This window comes from Aegilops tauschii, chromosome 3 (assembly GCF_002575655.3).
Source record: "Aegilops tauschii subsp. strangulata cultivar AL8/78 chromosome 3, Aet v6.0, whole genome shotgun sequence".
NCBI classification, from domain to species: domain Eukaryota; kingdom Viridiplantae; phylum Streptophyta; class Magnoliopsida; order Poales; family Poaceae; genus Aegilops; species Aegilops tauschii.
In genome coordinates, this window is record NC_053037.3 from 258,796,958 (window position 1) to 258,815,125 (window position 18,168).

An 18,168-nucleotide genomic window follows, 5' to 3' on the forward strand; every position below is an offset into this window, starting at 1 on the left:
ACTAGGAAGCTTGAAGGGGTTATGCGGGACAAGGAACACGAGGGTTTATACTGGTTCGGCCCCTTACGGTGAAGGTAAAAGCCTACGTCCAGTTCGTGGTGTTATTGATTAGGGTTACGATCGCCAGGGAGCTAAATAGCTATGCCCGGTTCTCGATGAGGTTGTTCTCGTCCTTCAACCGTTGACGGGTCCTCCCTTTATATAGGGAGGCTGACGCCCAGCAGCCCTTAGAGTCCTGGCCGGCTCATAACAGTCTCCGGCTCGGACTCTGAACAAGACTTGCCTTATACTACAAGTCTACTATAACAATGATTGTAACTACGGGCTTTAAGCCATATCCGGGTCTCGGCCCATCTCTGGCCCAATATCTTGACACTTAGCTCCGGGCTTCTGGCAATGACCCTTAGAATAACCCGGCCCTCCTTGCGGGTGACTCCAAGGTCTATATCCTCAACATTAGGCCCCAGATTGACTTGAGTCGGCTCGTGTCAATCTTCAACTCTGCAGCCAGAAAAAATCTCCGGCTTACCATTCATGTGAAGGCCATAACCCGGAGTGACGTCATCCTCTGGACTCCGGATAATCCACCGTGACGTCATCCTCCATTAAGTCCGTTTTTTACTCCGCCAGATCCGCAACGGATCTCTGCCTTTACTGTCATTCCGAAAATCGAGGCGCCGTGAGGGGGAGATAACCACGCCGTGGCCTTCTTGAATCTCGCGCCCACTTATGACCCTGCCTTATAAATAGGCCGGCCCAACGCTCTCTTCTCACACTCTCCTTCTTCCTCCTCGCGCTGTCGCTTCTCTGCCCGAGCTCCGCCACTGCCGCCGCCGTCGCGCCCCTGATCTTCATCAACCCGGCCGCTGCATCACCCTGACTGGGACCAGATAACGGCGGCGACCTCCGCTCTTCCTCAACTCCGGTGAGTCTTCTCTGCTTTGCTAGAACAGATCTGTGGTAGGGTTCCTTCCGTTCTTCGTGTTCATCACCATTGCCCGCAAACTTGGCAGTCCTTGTCACCACTGTAGTTGGTTGATCTTTAACCTTGCGTAGAACCACTGCGGTAGATGTTTGAAACCCATTTCATCTGCAAGAAATCCCCTTTTTACTGCATAAGAACTGTGTTCAACCTCAAGAACTTCTCCTGCCTCTGTTTTTTAGGTCTAGAAAATTTTCTCTGCTCCGACCATTTTGATCCAAAAAAGTTACGGTAGTATGTGAAACCTGTTTTACCACACTTAGTAAAAATTGCAACCATTGAATCTCGGCGGCTTACATGTCCGGCTCTAAGAAAACACGCGCCGTAGAACCCTCCGGTTTAAGGAGAACCATGCTCTGTAGATTCTTCCGGCTTAACCGTAGTAATCCGTAGATGACCAACTTATTCTGAACGCTCCTACGGTTTAGACAACCCACCATATCTGAATACATATCATTAGTCCCCTTCATAAGCCGTCACCTTAGTTTGAACAATAGATCCCCGGCTTATAATTGACCCGGAAACTTTTCTCTTTATTATAGACCATCAACCTTCACCATGCCTCCCAAGGCTCCTATCACTTGCAACTGGATGAGATCCAACGTCACTGACGAAACCTTGGCCAACTTCGTTAAGTCCGGATATCTGCCCAAGAAGGAAGTGATGTCCTACCGTGCCCCTAACCCGTCAGAAGAAAGACCACAGCCGAGGGACGGGGAGGTAGTGATCTTTGCGGACCATATGAGCCGGGGTTTCGCACCGCCCGGCTCAAAATTCTTCCGGGATGTGCTCAACTTCTTTGACCTTCGACCTCAGGATATAGGACCCAATTCCATATCCAACATCTGCAACTTCCAAGTCTTTTGTGAAGTATATCTTGGAGAAGAGCCGAGTCTGCTACTCTTCAGAGAGCTGTTTTATTTGAACCGCCAAAATGAGTGCGCAAATGGTCCAAGTATGGAATTAGGCGGCATCTCCATCCAACGGCGCAGGGACTGTCTGTTCCCTTACGCAGAGCCACCGAGCCACCCTAAGGACTGGAACATGACTTGGTTCTACTGCCAAGATACATCCCCGGCTAGCGAGAATCCACTGCCCGGCTTTCGCCCAACGCGCCTGGAGCCGACTCATCCATTATCCGACAAACTGACTGCCGCGGAACGCCAGCCCCTGCTTCCAACGATCAACAAGATCAAGGCCCTGCTAGGCAACGGTCTGAACGGAATTGATCTAGTCCGGGTCTGGATCTCATGGCGGGTGATCCCATTGAGCCGCCGCCCCGGCTTAATGTGTGAGTACACCGGGCGAAAGGATGACCCGCAGAGGCACAGTCGCAATGATCTTCCAGAAGACGTTGCGGAAGAAGAGACCAAGGCTCTGTTAAACGAGAGCCTGGCCGACTGTGGAAGAACCGGGCTGGCCCCGTTCTGCAAGACCAATCCAGCCCCATCGGTAAGCCGCGGACTTTAACCTTTCCACTTCCTTTACATGTCACCTTGCTCTGAACCATTTTAAGAGTTCATTACTGTATTTATCAGGCTGATGATAAATTCTGGCGGGTCAAGTATGACCATGAGGCGGCCAAGAAGGCGAGGAAAGCGAAGAAAGCCACCAAGAAAGCCGCCCCTCGCAAAAAGGGAAGCAGACCCACTGCTTCGGAGCTGCTGCAATTAAGCGACAGCTCCGAGTCAGAGGTAACCCTTAAACCTTTAAACTCTTACCATATTTATCGTTTTGCTGCTGTCCGCCTTATCAACATCTTGCTTATTGACAGGATGACACCGGCGCCAGTAACCCGGTGATTGAAGAGGTAACATCACTTTCCTCCGACTCGGAGCCTTTGCCACAGCTGAAAGTCCGAAGAGTAACCCGGAAAGTAAGCTTTTCTCATCCATTAGCTCATCAAGACCCTCAATTTCTTTTGAAGCAGCAGGTTCACGAAAGCCGACGTCACACCCGGGCCCGCAAGGATGCCGACCTCTCCGCCGGGTTACCCGACGCAACAAGGAAGCGTCGGACTGAGGTTTTTTCTCACCTATACCCTTTCCATCTGTTGGCGGGTGTCATCCGTCAGCCACTCAACTCTTCTGACTCCAATTACCAGGAGACCTCCCCCTCTTCGGGTGACTCCATGCAGTCAAGTCTACCGGCCTTCAAAACTGCACCCGGGTAATAATAATCTCCTTACATTATCTGTCTGTACTTACTCTTTGTATACCTAACACCTCTGTCTTTTCAGTGCCCAGGCAAAGCTCACCAAAAGAGCAAAGAAGACCAGATCAGCCGGAGTGCCAGACTTGCCTGAGCCGGAGACGACAGCTCAAGAGCCGCCAGCCGCCTCCGCTGTCGAAGCCACCATTCCCATGGACACGGCGCCTGAAGCCCCTGCTCCGACCACCAAGACAACGACCGAAGCATCAGCTAACCCGGAGGCCTCCGGCTCAGCCCCACCAGCTAACGACCCGGACGTGGTAATTACCCGGATGGAGTATGTTGAGCCGGGGAGGCCGACCGTGCTGGCCAAATGCTCCGCCAAGGGGGAGTTGCTGCAACCTCACCGGGTGAATCTGGATCTCTCCAGCTACACCGACTTAAGCATTGGAGAGCTCGTCTCAGGCTACATCAGCCAAGTTCACAAGAGCCGGGACGCCGAGATCGCCATGGTCAACCAGATCCAACAAAAATCTGAGGTAACCTTCTGCTGTCTTCTTACTTTCTGCATAATGATCCTTGTCATTCTAGCCCCCAAGTCTATGACTTATACTTGAATATGTCGTAGACTTAGGTTCCGGTTTACTTAACTGAACCGGCAGTACGTAGATAGATACGTTCAATATGCATTAGCCCCCAAGTGCCAAGTGTCTTTGCTTGGAAAGCGCTTGGGACTTATAGAATGACTGTTAATGACCCGGAAACATATGCAGGCTGTTGGCAAGAAATTTGAGTCGGACCTTGCGGATCTCAAGAGCCGGCTAAAGACACAAGAGATGGAGACCCGGAAGGCAAACGCCAAGTTTGTCTCCAGCATCACCGCTCAAGAGAAGCTGAAGACCGAATTCGATGCTGAGCGGAAGGCCTGGGCTAAGGAGAGAGCTGCCCTGGTGACCCGGGCCGAACAGGCGGAGAAGGCCCTCACTGAGAAAACCGCTGAGCTCTCCGGCCTAAAGCGCCAGGTTTCCCAAATGGTGGCTGCTATCTTCGGTAAGTCGCCTCGCCGGCTTTCGTCAAATCTGTATATGTTATGACTCATCCTTGTCACCGGCTTGTCTGACCTTTATTAAACAGGTCCCAGGAGTGCCAACCTCAACCAGAGCGTGGTCACCAAGTTAAAGGCCGTGTACACCCTGGTGGAACAACTCTACACCGGGTCACAGCGCGCCTTAGCTGTGGTGGCCCTATCCAATGAGGTGCCAACCCATCTGGCTGAAGTCCTGCGCCGGCTCGCTGTTCTGCCACAGCGGATCCAGGAGCTACGCCGAGCCTCCGCGAGATCCGGAGCAATTGCCGCGCTGAGCCGGGCCAAAGCATTCCTGCCGGAGCTAGACCCGGCAGACATCGCCCTGGGTTACCCAAGCCTGAAGGAAGACGGCTCCGCCTTCGACCAGAAGGACTTCGCGGCATGTGTGAAAGCTGTACGCCCGGTGGCCACCATCATTGGGAACGACACCGACTTATCCAAGTATCAGCCGGGGTACAACGCGGAGAATCAGAGGATTCCAACCCCTCGCTATGAAGCTCTCAGTCTGATTCCTCCGGCTCGCCAGCACACCTTCGCCCCCGAGATTGACCCGGCCGGGTTAATTGACGAAGAGGCCCAGTTCGAAGCTCTCAGCGGCATCGACTGGAAGTCGTCAACCTTCGAGGTCTTGGGATCAGCCGGAGCAGAAGACGAGCCGGGGACTTCAACTCAGCAGGCGTCATAAAGCGGCTGGCGGTTCACCGAACAACGCTCCACCCTTGAGTCTTTGAAGGATTTTTGTAATAGAATAAGTGCAACAATCTATCTCTGCCGTGCCATCGTGCACGTAATGAATGCTGAAACTCCTTAAAGTTATTCTTTTGGTGCTCCTCCGGGTCATAATTACGCCTTTGTCCTTCTTAACCTTAAAAAATACCTTCAAGTGTCTGCACAGAAAAGCAAATCACAAGTCTCAAGGCGGCTTACCGCCCTGAAATTCAGGTGTTTGAAATGGATAACCCGGAATACGAACCAAAAAAGACTGGTCGTTAACTATACCCTGAACATAGCCGTGATAACGCACTTAACGGCCTGTAAACATACTTCCGGTTGAAATAACCTGGGTAGCTTGGTTGATACCTGAACTCGAATTTACCTGTCTTGATGACATCCATGATGTTCAACTAACAAGATAAACCAAAATTAAGCCGGCAAGTGAGACCCGGCAGTACACACTTTGACATGAGCAGAGTAGACTTGTGATAAAATATAAAAACTTGGGGCTTCCGATTCGAATACGACCAGAAACCCGGTCCAAAGGGGTTAAGCTAAGATTCGGATGCGATCATATAGCCCCCAGTGGGTGCGGCGATGCCAATCAAAAGGGTATCGATAGCTATGTTCTCTTTGGTTCGAATGCGACCCATGTTTGAACAGGAAGCCCCCAAGTGACTTTGAAAATTGTTTAACGACGCTGATTCGAATACGATCCGCGTCGGTTCTCAGAGGGGTTACACGATGATTCAAATATGACCAAAGGCAACCTCCCAATGAGCTCGGCACTTTGCCAATCAAATGAGTATCGACAGCTATGTTCTCTTTGGTTCGAATACGACCCATGTTTGAACAGGAAGCCCCCAAGTGACTTTGAAAATTGTTTAACGACGCTGATTCGAATACGATCCGCGTCGGTTCTCAGAGGGGTTACACGATGATTCAAATATGACCAAAGGCAACCTCCCAATGAGCTCGGCACTTTTCCAATCAAATGAGTATCGACAGCTATGTTCTCTTTGGTTCGAATACGACCCATGTTTGAACAGGAAGCCCCCAAGTGACCTTACTGCTTACGGCTAAAATCGAATACGGTCATAAGCCGGATCCTCCTTTCAAATTAGAATGTAACAAATGACACACACATAATTGGAGGAGAAAAAAGGACAGAGGTCCTGCTTTATTGCTTATCATAGTATATACATGTCTGAGATAAATATGTACACCACGAGAGCCGGCAGCTCAAGTGTAGTAAGGCCGAAGCTGAGCTATATTCCATGGCCGACGGGTCTCCTCCTCAGATTTACGCGAATCCTTATGTTCCCGAATATCAATGAGATAATATGACCCGTTGTGCAAGTTCTTACTGACCACAAAGGGCCCTTCCCAAGGTGGGGATAACTTGTGTGCATTAGTCTGATCCTGGATGAGCCGGAGCACAAGGTCGCCTTCCTGGAAGACCCGAGATTTGACCCGGCGGCTATGATAACGGCGCAGGTCTTGTTGGTAAATCGCTGAACGGGCTGCCGCCACATCACGTTGTTCGTCCAACAAGTCCAGAGCGTCTTGGCGCGCCTGTTCATTATCCGTCTCAACATAAGCCGCCACACGAGGCGAATCGTGACGGATGTCGCTGGGGAGGACTGCTTCTGCTCCATAAACCATGAAGAAAGGCGTGAAGCCAGTAGACCTGTTAGGAGTAGTGTTGATGCTCCATAAGACGGAGGGCAGCTCCTCCACCCAACAACTCGGCGTCCGTTGCAAAGGGACCAAAAGCCGGGGTTTGATGCCCTTCAGAATCTCCTGGTTAGCTCTCTCAGCTTGACCATTGGATTGGGGGTGAGCCACTGAGGAAACATCAAGTCGGATATGCTCCCGTTGACAAAATTCTTCCATAGCGCCCTTGGATAAATTGGTGCCATTGTCAGTTATGATGCTGTGCGGAAAGCCGAAGCGGAAAATCACCCTTTTCATAAATTGAACCGCCGTGGCTGCATCGCACTTGCTAACTGGCTCAGCCTCCACCCACTTCGTGAATTTGTCCACGGCCACCAAGAGGTGGGTCTTCTTATCCTTGGATCGTTTAAAAGGCCCAACCATATCAAGCCCCCAGACCGCAAAGGGCCAAGTGATTGGGATCATCCTCAATTCCTGAGCCGGAGAAGGCACCGGGTTTCCTGCTCCCGCAGCAGGGTTCTGAACAGGCTGCGCACCAGTCATAAAAACTCCAACCTGACTTGGCGGCTCGAAAGGGTCCAGAATACTGTCACCGTCGGAACAACCTATGAGCCTGCCATCTTGAAGTTGGTACAATGAATTTGACTCATCAGTGGCCGACTCGCCGTCAGAGCCCGCGGCCGCCTCATCACCGGACCCGGATGGATCAGAGGGCCCTTCATGGATGCATCCCACAAAGGCACGCCTTAAGGCAGGCCGGGCCCGGGCGGGTCGTGCGCGCTGAGCCGTTTCGATGAGATCGGCGCAGAGATCCGGCTCCGGGCCCGGCTCACCGATCTTGCCAATGAAGACATGAATTCTGCCAAAGGGGACCCGGTACCCGTACTCAATTGAGCTGGCATCGGGGCCCCAGTCCTCGTCGTCGATGTAGAGCTTGCCGCGACGACTCTTGGTCATCCGGCCTACGGCGTATCCCTTGAGCCCTTCGAAGCTGCCCTTCAAGAACTCAAATCCACCGTGCGCCGGCCCCACGGTGGGCGCCAACTGTCGTGGAATTGTTACGGCAGATGTCCTTGAGCTAGGACTTAGTCGTGGAGCCATCGCAACTAGGAAGCTTGAAGGGGTTATGCGGGACAAGGAACACGAGGGTTTATACTGGTTCGGCCCCTTACGGTGAAGGTAAAAGCCTACGTCCAGTTCGTGGTGTTATTGATTAGGGTTACGATCGCCAGGGAGCTAAATAGCTATGCCCGGTTCTCGATGAGGTTGTTCTCGTCCTTCAACCGCTGCCGGGTCCTCCCTTTATATAGGGAGGCTGACGCCCAGCAGCCCTTAGAGTCCCGGCCGGCTCATAACAGCCTCCGGCTCGGACTCTGAACAAGACTTGCCTTATACTACAAGTCTACTATAACAATGATTGTAACTACGGGCTTTAAGCCATATCCGGGTCTCGGCCCATCTCTGGCCCAATATCTTGACACTTAGCTCCGGGCTTCTGGCAATGACCCTTAGAATAACCCGGCCCTCCTGGCGGGTGACTCCAAGGTCTATATCCTCAACAGGCGTGGTGTACGACATGAATGGTGCTGGAAGGGGCAAAGGATATCTGGATGCAGATGGATCCAAGGTGGACGACGGTGTAGTCGAAGGCGGGCGGGCAGGCGAGCGCGTGGGGCCGGGGGGTGGGGGTGCGGATATAGAGCAAGGAGGAAGGGATGGAGTGGGAGAAAAGTAGTTCGGGATAGGGGATTTGAGTGGGCCGGGATTGTCGGAGTCCTATGTGAGGTTCGGACTCCCACAAACCTCCCACCCCCAGTTTGTGGGAATTCAGATGCACGGACCGTCCGCGGACGTTTGTGGCACCATGTTGGATTGCAAAAAGCACTCGGACGCGTCTGTCCAGATGTTTATGGGTGTTTTGAGGGACAGTGTTGGAAATGCCCTTATAGGTTTGGTTGGTGTGATAAATTGGTATCAGAGAAGTGATCTTGGACTCGATTTTGTAGTTCTTGCCAGATTAATGAGATTTTTAGGGTTCTCCCCTTTGCAAAATTCCGGGATCATCTATTTACATATGAATATTCAGGGTACCATGGGAGGTGCTGGGGGTCTCAAAGTTGAAGCCTTGGTTGGGGGGGGGCATCTTACCTCTCGTAAAATCCCAAAGTTATAGCTTGAACCATGGAGCATAGGTGTTTTAGGGCGTAGTGGGTGTCGTACTCAGTTTTCATGTGCTCTTTTTCTGTAGCATAGCGGCGCGTTCTTGAGTGATTCGGGTGTTGTATGAGAGTTACACCATCACCTTCTATCGTTCAGCTGTGTACTTTGTTCTGTGGTTGCTTTATATATAAAGCGGGGTGAAAGCATGGTTTCTGATAAGAACAAGTCGTTGGAATTAAAGGAGAGGGAGAGGGTGACCCTGAGTACCAGGGATGAGCTCAAACAACTTAATGTTGGTATTTTGAAGATGTACGATTTTACAGGGGTAGATGGAGCTGTCCATGTAGCAGAGTGAGGCCATAGAGGAGTTTAAGAAGGGCATCGACTAGATCACTAAACTTCTCACTACCACACTACAATTTGATTGCCAAATAAGTGTTCAAGGACAAGTAATTGCCTCACCACCAATGAGTGCTATCACCACTCCTGTCACTCAAGTTAGACAACAAGTTATTCATAGCCCCTTCACCACTAGGAATGGACTCGGGCGAAAACCATGGGAATATGCCTCAAGGAGGTGATTTTGCACATGCATACACTGGTCTAATAGAGTTATCTTAGTTAGGTTGGAAAATGACAAGCCACCAGTATTACCAATGCTCCTATACAACAAATCAGAGATGACAAAGAGAACTGGGGAGACCTAGGAAGGAACCACAGAGGGGGTGCGAATGGTCCAGGATAGAAAGGAAGGGGGAATGAATTACAAGAGCAGTTTAATGACCACCCAGACAATATCATATAGGGCCTAAGTATGAGGTCCCTGTGTATGATGGGACTCACCTCAGTGGTTGGATTAAGAATGCAGAGAAATATTTCAAGCTGATACGTGCAAGATGATCAAAAGGTGGAGATAACTACTTTGCATATTACATAAAGGGCTGGCACCTGGCTTGACAATATTGATGTGGATAGATGGCATTCTTGAACTGCTTTTTTTAATAGAAAATAGAAGAAAAGGTTTGTTGAATAGTTCACCAATGATGTGATCAAGGGTTTTCATGCTTTAAAGCAAAAAAGGTCAATGGATGACTACATTAAAAAATTTGAAGAGGTAGTGGGACCGGTGAGAAGGTTAAGTTGATACTCATGTTGATGAAAGTGTTGAAGTTGATTTGTAAGTAGACTAGTGACTTCGGTTTAGGCCGGGACGCGCAACGAGTTTACCCGCCAAACTACACAGTCAGGTACTTGATTACATGGCTCTATCACTAGTGCATGTGAATGCTATACAAACAGTTTTTACCCCCTTTCTGTGACAAAGTTTTAAACTGTCGCCTTGCATGTGTGTGCGATAGGGGGGGGGTTCATTCCAGATGACCCAGAAACCATCGGTGATAGGTCCTCCAGTCACACACACGGGAAAAAAGAGCTCGTGTGCGATCGGGCGGGCCATCGTAGACAATTATATAGGCCCAATCATTTTCGTTCATATGTACACACAGTTAATTCTAGACAAACATTTCCATTTGCATGTACATTACACACAATTTTCCGCATCACACTGTCTGTGATAGCGTTGCCATTGCAGACGATATTTATAATTTTATCGTTTATGTTATTGAATGCATCACGCACAGTGCCTAGAAGAAATTGTGTGGCATAGGCTGTCCATCACCCACTTTTTATGTGGAAAATGTTTGTGTAAGGTGGCCTACCGCAAATAGTTCTCCGGAGGAAGTCGTGTGTTATTGTTCATTGATCCAACATGTTTACTTCCTAGAAATTGTGTGGGTTGTGTGAGGTCATCGCCCACGGTGTTGTCTCAATAACCGTCTGCAATGGAAAAACCCAATAAGCAGGCTAATTGGCCTATTATTTTTAATCCATTTAGTAATCAAATTGACACTTCATATTAAACACACAATATATTTCATTTTCCTATTACGACAACCAGGATTTCATAATTGAAATACATCAAAGTACAACATCATATAGCTTCAGCACTTAGTTATAGCTAGCTACCCCATTACACAACAGCACCAAGTTTCACATGCGAGATCTAAAACATTTGGAAAATTAGCATCATAGAAGGTAGATAGATAGATGAATCTCATCTGGAAAACTGCTGAAGCAAAAGACGGACATTGAGCCTTCAATGATGTTGAAGGTCCTTGCAACTTTAGGCCAGTGCCTGTGGATGTTGACCGCCTGACGGTGTCCTGGACTAGGGGGTACCAATCTAGTTGGCCCACAGTCCATGGGCCGAGGTTATGGCCCACCGATCTCTTAAGGAAGGACTCCGGAAGCTTCCAACTCCGGCGTGATCAAGGTGGAATCTGCAGAAGACTTGGCGTGTACTTCAAGGACTGCTCCGGCTGTTGGCGTGTGTACCCCTGATTGGCAACCGACCATGTGTAACCCTAGGTACACCTGGCATCTTAAGCTGTGGGGTTTAGCCCATAGGGGGAGGTTCATAACCACAATCACCTACCTTAGGGTTTAGAACATACGATATAGAGGTAGATCAGGCTTGTACTGGATACATCATCATCAATACAATCAAAGCAGGACGTAGGCTTTTACCTCTTTGAGAGGGCCCAAACCTGGGTAAAGACTTCCTCCGTCGTCCCCTGTTACCAATTGATTCGAGATCCACAGCTCGGGACCCCCTACCCGAGATCTGCCGGTTTTAGTACCGACATTGGTGCTTTCATTGAGAGTTCCGCTGTGTGGTAAAAAAGGATCAATGGCTCATCTGCAGATCAATGGTGACACCGGCTGCGGTGACATGTTCATTCCCGACCAGCTTTTCGTGTTCGCCTGTATTGTTCTGCATGCCAACTCAAGCAGTCATCTTGACCGGATCGAGAACTTCTCCCCGAACCAGGTCATCACGTCCGGAAGCTTAGAATACACCGCTGACTCACACGGTGATCTTGCCCTCTCTGGTTGGAACTAGATCGACTCAAGAACACTTTGGCACTGCGGCCTTGATCCAGGAAGCCACCCCTGATTCGAGCCTCGGATCGGACCTTGCATCAGAACCAACCTCAAACTTGGACCTGATCATCATGGCATCGGATCCAACTCTAAACATGGATCCAATCATTGTCTCGTCAAACATCGAGCTCGGGCCAGGTTCAAGCTCGAAGCCAACGTCAAGCTCGGATCTGATCTCTTTCTTCATTGAGCCAAGGGTCAACCCTGGCCGGCCCAAACTACGAAGTTGCGTCAAGCAACCCGCAGAGCAGGCTTCAAATCAACCCGGCTTACAGTCGGGGCATGGACACCGAGGATCTTTCACACCTAAATGAGATGCTGGATCTTGTTCAAAAACTCTCAATCTCGGATGATCAAATCTTGGTTTATGACAAGATCGGATGTAGAGCTGGTGATAGGGAAATTTACATCCCACCCACCACCCACCTAGTCACTACAGTCGATGATTTAGCTGACGTATTGGACTATGCTCTGAAGACACTACTGACATGTATAAATATGCCAGCGGCACACTCGGAGCGGCCTTGCGTGCAACTTTATCTCACACCGTAATACGAGCAAGTGGGTGCTACGTCCATCTACGACGTCTATATGGTTGACACACCCAAGGACCCCCAGACGTCGGCGTCCTCGTAGATGGCCGAAAGGAACTGACGAGGGCCCAAGTGGAACAAACAACACGGGTGTCACTGATAACGGTGCCACTCCTGACAATGCTGGTGACCAGAGAGAGGACATTCAAGCCTCCCCAAGATAGCTGAAAGGCCCTGCAAGGACACCCGAGGCCGAAGACCCCCACGACCTCGAAGACAAGGAGGACAGTAACTACCTCCCCGAATCCGAGAAGGACGTAAGTCTCAGACTTCATCGTCCCCGAGGACCCCTATGATATACCTGGCCATCTGTCAGGCTGGGCTGGGCTTCGGGCCGGGCCTACCAAAGCCCGATGCAAAAACCCAGGCCCAAGCCCAGCCCGGTTGTCGGGCCTACAAATCGGGCTCGAGCCCGGCCCATCATGCTAAAAGGCCGCCAGGCCTCGGGTCACGGGCCGGGCCTCTTCCTTAAATGGAAAATACGGCGGGCCGGGCCGGGCCCGACCCGGCCATCGGGCTCAAAATCTAGGCCCAGGCCCGGCCCGTGGGCAAGGTCGGGTCGGGCTTTTTTCGGGCCGGGTCGGGTCGGGCCGTCCGGGCCGGGCCGTCCGGGCCGGGCTGCCCATGGCCAGGACTACCTACAAACAAGAAAGTGATATGTCCATTTTGCATCATGTTTTCTTACTGATATTTATGATGTTTTTATCCATAATAATGCCTTTTGGAGTAATTCTAATGCTTTTTGAAAGTGCAAGTGGCACTTATACTATATTTTGGTGTGATGACAATGTGGTTAGTTGAACTAATATCGATTACTAAAGTTTATCTCAGGATATTGGTTCCAAGTGCTCCGTGATAGAGATGTGCAACCCCCCAATTCAAAAAGGTCAAAGGCGTGGTCTTCCAGAACTTCGAAGGTTTAGTTTTTGGTTTGCTTCGAGTCGTAGGAAAGACCGCACTATTAAGAGGGGTTTGTGTGGATGAAAGTTGTGTGGGAATGCCATTGTCGAACCATATACACTTAGCCTACCCACTCCTACCACCTAAAATCCTAGTGTGTGTGCTTGTGGTACTCAGAAAGTTTGTGACAAAAAGTTACTGGGTACCCCGTGCGCACGGGGTGGTGTGAAACTCTCTGAGTACCCCGTGCGCACGGGGCTGACTTAGCCCGTGCGCACGGGGTCCAACGGGCAGATTCCCCACCCGGCCAAGAACACTATATAAAGCCCCTTCTTCCACCTCCAACCCTTAACACTAATGTCTTGTTGAGCTCCACCATTGCTACACCTCATTTTGCTCAATACTCTCAATCCCTCCACCCAAACTTGTTGAAACTTTGGGGATTGGGAGAGCAAGACCCGATCTACATCTTGACCAAACCAAATCGCGTTCCCCGCAACATTTCTTCCCCATTGACTTGTTAATCTTGGAGCTTGGGCTCCTAGGCGGTTAGAGGTTCCTCCGGAAGCTTCCTTGCTTGTGGTGTGCTCCGGAGAAGTTTGTAAAGGTGTGGTGGTCGCCTTCAAGACCAACCCCGAGTGATTCGAGGCTCATCCGTTGGGGGTGACTCGAAGGAGATTATGGTGAGCCTTCGGTGGCGTTCCGCAAGCTTTGGCTCCGGCACCGCTCCAAACGGAGAGTAGGTCTTCCCCAAGGAAGAGTGAACTTCGGGATAAAATCCGCGTCCTCGTCTCACTTGTGGTTAATCCTTTCCCGCACCTTACCTTGTTTTGTATGCTTGTTGGCTTGCTACTTAGTTTGTTGCCTAGCATATTTATCTTGGAGCTTTCTTGTCATATAGGTTGCATTCACCTAGTTGCATATCTAGTGAACCCTATTTATCCGCTAAGCCTTAAAATTGACAAGAAAGATTAAAATTTATAGTCTCCTATTCACCCCCCTCTAGTCGACCGCATCGATCCTTTCAATTGGTATCAGAGCCTCGTGCTCTAATATAAGGTTTTACAACCTTAGAGGATATGTTTGATCTAGGGAATGAGGGAGGTGGCGCACCCATTCCGGGGGATGGTCAAAACCTACCCCCTGCCGCGCCCGAGGCACTTGGTGCCCCGGTCGTTGCTCCACTGTTCCTACTAACCCGGGTGCCCCCTTGACCGCGGCCGATATTCTTTCAATGTTTGTGTACCTCAAAGCCTCTATGTTGAAAGAAGTTCGGTCCTAGGTCAAGGAGGAAATGGATGCTCGCTTGAAACCATCAACATCCGCATCAAACTCATTTGACCCAAATGCCGTTCATGATGCGGATGACTCGAGAGAACCTCTTGCATCTCCGGCTCGTACTTCAGTTCCCAAGTACAATGCCGTGGAACCCTTTTACTCACCTCAACCTTTGCAGCATCCTCACATTAATCCTGTGGGGCCTCCGCCCCCCTTTGAAAGCTAATGCGTTTGCTAAGTGGAAGCTAGATATGGAGTCTTACATGCGCAGTGCTTCAACTCAACTGTGGTGGATTGTGGTCAATGGATTCAACCCCAAGGACCCAATGAATTTCACTCCAAGGGAATCCGTTGATGACCAACTCAATGCAACCGCACACAACATGTTGTGCACCGCTGTGACCGAAGACTATAGTGACCCATTGCTCTTCTTAAAACCGCAAAGGAAATTTGGGATTGTCTTGAGGAGGCTCTCGAAGGAGATGAAGCAATTCAAAGATCTCGATTGGCTTTGCTCAAGCAAGAAGTCAATCTCTTTGTGAGGAATGAGGGTGAGTCCGCGGAAGAGGTTTACCGAAGGTTGAAGCCCTTGTGCTCAACTTGAGAACCTTTGGGTGCACTTGGGCAAATGATGACTTCATCAAGGACAAGTTCATAGATGCTATGGTTCTCACGAAACATACCATGGTCATGATGATACATCAACATCCGGATTATCACAAGTTAACCGCGGCTCAAGTTGTTTCCACGTTCTCAACTCATGTTCTTTTGGAAACCAAGTCCAAGAAGACCTTTGCAATAGCTCAAGCAACCAAGGACTCCAACCTTGCTTTGAAGGCCAAGAAAGTGATAAGCCAACCCTCAAGGGATGAAGGAGTGAGCGAAGAGATGGGTGAGGAGGATATTGATACCTCGTGACCGGCAAATGATTTTGCGGAAGACTTGGCCCTCTTAGTTAAGAAGTACTCTGGGACCATGGCAAACAAAGGGAAGAATCTTCAAGGAAGATCTTTTGGACGAAGGAAATGCTACAATTGTGATAGCCCAAGACACTTTGTACATGATTGTCCGTATGAGAGACGTGAAGACAAGTCCGAGAAGCTTGTGCTCAAGAAGAAGAAGTTCACCAAGTTTGCAAAGGGGAATGATGACAAGGCTCTTGTTCATGAAGAATACATGTCCGGAGATGAAGATGACGGTGATGATGATCAAGTGGGCACGACCACCATTGCCATGCATGCCACTACCTTCTCCTCCACCATAGGCCTCTTCCATTCTCCAAATGAGGACAAGCCTTTCACTCATAGGTGCCTCATGGCCAAAGAGGTAAAAACAAAGTCCAAATCTAAGAAACCCGGCATCTACACTCCCAATGTCTCATGTGAGATAGTGGAGGATGAGTGTGATGAGGGTGTGGATAATGATGAGGAATCCTTAATGGCTTTCATGAAAACTCTTCATGGTGAAGCTCGTGCTCGTTTTGGCGATCTCCTTAAGTCACTTGCTGAATGCGATGACTTTATTGAGAACGTTGAAAACCTCCTTATAGAGGAAAAAGAGAGACTTGATCTCCTCGAGCACGAACTTAATGAAGAGAGTGTCATGAGAGCATCACTTGAGGAAGCCTTGTTGACTCATCAAATTGACTTTCTTAAAACCAATGATGCTTTGCAACTTGCTCTTGAGAACAAAGATGCTCTTAACGTTAGAGTTGAAAAGCTTCTAGTTGATCACACGAGACTTGTTGAGGAACATGAGTTCCTTGTGACTAGTTCCAAGGTCGTCAAAGGTGACCTCATTGCCCTCACCGAGTCTTATGCTCAACTAAAAGCTACAACCATTAAGGCTCTCACTTCCGTACCTCATATAGATTTAAATGATGATGCTTGTACGGCTAAAATTTGTTCATGATTGCATCTCCCTGCAAGAGGAGAATAAGAAGTTGAAGGCCCAAATTAAGAAAGGGCTTGTATCATGCATCCAAGGGGAGAAAAACCTAAACGACCTCTTGAGCAACCAAAATGAGTGTGTTGCCAAGGAGGGAGTTGGGTCTGATCCCGCATCTAAGAATGGTAAGAAAAAGAAGAAGAACAACAACAAGAAGATCGGTCCGACTCCTTCCCCTCCCCAAAAGGTAGTGTTTGTGCAAGAAGGGCACAAGGAGAAGGAGAAGGAAAAGGAGGGTGTTGGGAGTGGCAAGGTCGTTAGGGACAAGTCCATTCCCAAGAATTTTGCCGGCAAGAACAATCCATCTTATGTCCTCATGAGAGGAGGTGATGGCTATACCTTTGCAAAATTTGTTGGCACTAACTATGATGATTATGCTTGGATTATTTGGATCCCCAAGACCCTTTTTGCTAACTCTCCAGGACCCATTGCAAAATGGGTACCTATAACCAAAGCTTGATTCTTGTAGGACTATGTCTCCGGTGGAAAACAATGGGTGATCGATAGTGGATGCACCAATCATATGACCGGAGAAAGGGAGATGCTGGTGGAGTTTGTTGATTCACTCAAGGCCTCTTCGAACATCTCTTTTGGTGACAATAGCAAGGGCAAGGTATTAGGTTTGGGCAAGGTGGTAATCTCTAATGATCATCACTTTCAAATTTCATGCTTGTCCAACCCCTTCACTACAATTTACTTTCAACTATTCAATTGCTCGTGCTGGTTATGATTCAAATTTTGGTGAATTCCATGTGACCGTCTTTAAGAGAAGCAATCTCAAAGTGGTCTTTGTTGGGCATGTTGAAGACAACCTTTATGTGGTTGATTTCTCAAAAGAGAAAACTCATCTTGCAACATGCCTAATGGCCAAGGCCGACATGGGGTGGCTATGGCACCGTAGGCTAGCCCATGTGGGTATGATAAATTTACAAGCTCTCTTAAAGGGGGAGCACATCCTTGGACTAACAAATGTGTCTTTTGCCAAAGATCGTCATTGTAGTGCTTGCATTGCCGGAAAACTTCATGAAAAAGCTCATAAAGTGAAGACTATCATCACCACCTTGAGGCCCCTTGAGCTTATCCATTTGGATCTTTTTGGGCCTCCAACATATGATAGTTTGGGAGGGAGGAGGTATTGCCTTGTCATTGTTGATGACTTCACAAGATATACTTGAGTGTTCTTTCTCAAGACCAAAGGTGAAACTCAAGAAACCTTCATCAACTTTGCCAAAGAAGCTCAACGTCAACATAATTGTGAGACCAAGGCAATTCGAAGTGACAATGGCACCGAGTTCAAGAACTATACAATGGATGAATTCTTGAGTGAAGAGGGGATAAAGCACCAATATGCCGCACCATATACTCCCAACAAAATGGTGTTGCAGAGAGGAAGAATCAGACTCTTATTGAGATGGCTAGGACCATGCTTGATGAGTACAAGTCTCCATACAAGCATTGGGCCGAAGCCATCAACACCGCATGCCATGCTTCAAACCAGCTTTATCTTCGCAAGCTCAAGAACAAGACCCCTTATGAGCTCCTAATCGGGAGAAAGCCTAACGTCAAATACTTTCGGGTATTTGGTTGTAAGTGTTCCATTTTAAACAAGAAATCCCGGTTAGCTAAATTTGAGTCTATAAATTATGAGGGCATATTTGTTGGATATTCATCAAACT